Below are 2,760 nucleotides of genomic sequence, written 5' to 3'. Positions count from 1 at the left end.
ACTTACTTTTAGTAGCAAATTCTGATTTAAGCTCAGTCTTTGAACAATCCATTGAACTTTAGGCCTGCATAGCTGGCTACTTAAACTAGTCTTACTTAGCCAACAAAAAAATGAACACTGGCATAAAATAAAATAAAACATAATTGCTCAGACTCTTCTTCACCTAACGCTAACCCTAAGGTAAGTGGGAAACATAGAACCTAGGGAACATAGGGATGACCCCCATGCGATCTATACTGTTGCTCACTCACCAAGGAAGAAGGATTGTCTCCACAGGTGAAATATCACCACTGAACTTTCCACACGTTGACTGTTATTCAAATAAAAATAGTCACAAACAATGTTCTGCACTGTTGGAGATTCTGACATGAGGATTAAGCTTGAAGTATAGCCTATAATATATAGACACAGAGATAATGTAAAAATAAATAAAACAAGATTGATATAAATCACTTGTTCATGTTGCTGGTTTGGGTCCCCCCCCCCCCAGTGTTTTTTTTTTGCTTTTGTTTGTTTAAAGTTTAGTTTTTTTGTGTTTTATCTCCATGCAGGTCAGGATGAAGAGAGTCATACTAGGGAGGGAGAAAGATCAACCTCTTATAGTCTGGTCTGGTCTGTAATGATAGCAAAGCGTTTAAAGTTGATTTGAATGGCTAGCAAAACATAGGAGTCAGTCTCCTTTCATGACTGAAGGCATGAAGGGGTCCTTGAAAAATATGAATACCCGCCTTTGAAAAATGCTTAGCGTGGCTCCCTTAAATTACTTAATTAGGTCCCTCGCTGCTGCAGGGGGGGGGGGGTCGCAGCGATTTCGGGGCAATCTTCTGTACTCAAGCCAAGCAAAAGTGTTGGAAGGATTCAACAGCCACCAAGAAAAACAAAAGGCCTCAAACTGAATTGGAAAATGTGTGAGTCCGGGATCCCTCATACATTCCCGTTTCACTCACTCTGCACTGACTGTGCACACTAATATGGCCTATACACAACACAAGTCTAATTGATTGATTTGTTGCACTTCAATATGCACTCAGATAAGCCCGAATAAATTACCTTATTAAACAAGTATTTACTATGAGCAATTAAGCTATACAAATCTAATTACCACAATGTAAAATGTAGCCATGTTGCTATATTAACAAATTGAGTGTTTTAGCGTAGCCTATTACAAAATAGAAAATATTACACAAAATGAAATTTAAATGTATATGCTATTATTTTCTAATCTGGACAGTAGGCTATAAAAGCAACAGTTTACCTTAAGGCTTCATGCACACCAATTTACTTTAGATCTGCTAAACAAACACACAAACTGCTTAGGTATAGGCTATTTAGTTCTATTTAATTTATTTCAAAACATGCAATGTGTAGCCAAATTATAGCTTAGCAATTAAATATATTTGGGTCAAAATGCTTTAAATGAATAAATACATTTAAAAACAAATCATTTAATAAATACATTGTTTGTTGTTGTTAGGAATCTATATAAAGGCAATTATTTGTCACTGTTAAATAAAATGTGGATAAATGTGGACATGGAGTTGTACTACCCTACTATTTAGGCTGGTGGTTTAATTCCAAGTTTCCAACTAAAAACAAGAAAGTATTTTAGTTTTAAAGACAAGAAAGGAAAACCCTGGGATATAGGCTACGGTACGTTAGTTGTTTCTATATCAATAATATAAGTAACCTACAGTTCATTTAAAACGTATTGCGCTTATTTAAATAAGGCATACCAAATTTTACCAATGCATTTGACAAAAAAATGAATGGTAGATACCGGTATATGTGAGAATTCTTACCATAATTCAGAGAGCAGCAGATGCGGAAAAAAATGTCCGATTATCACTCAAAACAATCACCTCTCCATGCCCAGAAGCGACCTCGATACTCTCCTCGCTGACTTTTACACACTGTCTCAAACTAAAGTCGTCCTCTGTGTGTGTCAGTGTGAGAAATCACCTTAAACACCGTTTAGTTCAGCTGCTCTCTCTCTCTCTCATCAAAGTGAACACCGAGGAGAAGGAGTGAATGTTTGCTGCTGCTTGCTCGAATGCTCGTTTTCTCTTCTAGTGTTTGTGATGTCGACTCGACTGGACTTGACAGCTTTCTGTACAACCCCTCTCTCTCTCTCTCTCTCTCTCTCTCTCTCTCTCTCTCTCGACTCTCTCAGCGCTCTCTCTCTCTCTCTCTCTCTCTCTCTCTCTCTCTCTCTCTCTCTCTCTCTCTCTCTCTCCACCTTCAGGAGTGTGTGTTTTGCTCCAGCGGTGGTGGTTGGTGGGGAACAGGGGGAAGTGATGGTAAAGTAGGCAAACTATACTGGAGCCTTAAATGACAGATTATTTTTTTTTGGGGGGGGGGGGGTTCTTCCTCCTGGGGGTACGGAACACAGACGTGTGTGCGTGCGTGCGCGCGCGCGTGTGTCTGTGCGTAATACAAAAAAATACAGGCAGGAGCCAGTTCTCAATCGATCACGCCTCCTCCTCAATGAATTCACTTAACAAAAAGCCACCGAGGCGTAGCATATGGGCTCATCTTTATCTTCTCTATGATCTCTCCTATCCTTTAAAGCTTTGTTTTGGTCGAGAGGGCTCTTCTCTTCTCTTTCTGTCTGTGTGCCGCCGCGTGTTTACATAACGAAGTGAGCTCGAGGAGCTACCATTCACCCCTAAACCCTCTGAAGGTATTGACTCCACTCTCCACACTTCACATAGCAGGAGGATTTATCATTCAGTGGGAAATAATGACTCAAAGGCTGCTGAC

At 39.8% G+C, this 2,760-nt stretch overlaps 1 protein-coding gene across 2 annotated transcripts in view; it reads right to left on the bottom strand.

The window, feature by feature from the left end:
- The window catches only part of eya2 (EYA transcriptional coactivator and phosphatase 2), a 42,585-nt gene extending 40,535 nt beyond the window's left edge, over window positions 1-2,050 (bottom strand). For both annotated transcript variants that reach the window (XM_080786206.1, XM_080786207.1), the window contains exon 1: window positions 1,800-2,050. The gene's annotated coding sequence lies outside the window, so the exon portion shown is untranslated. The remainder of the gene's footprint in view (window positions 1-1,799) is intronic.
- Window positions 2,051-2,760: the final 710 nt, after the last annotated feature.

The sequence above is a fragment of the Protomyctophum bolini genome, assembly GCF_963924005.1.
Source record: "Protomyctophum bolini genome assembly, chromosome: 2".
Classification (NCBI taxonomy): Eukaryota; Metazoa; Chordata; class Actinopteri; order Myctophiformes; family Myctophidae; genus Protomyctophum; species Protomyctophum bolini.
The sequence above is the reverse complement of the archived record's forward strand: the minus strand, read 5'-3'. Positions and strand labels throughout refer to the sequence as shown.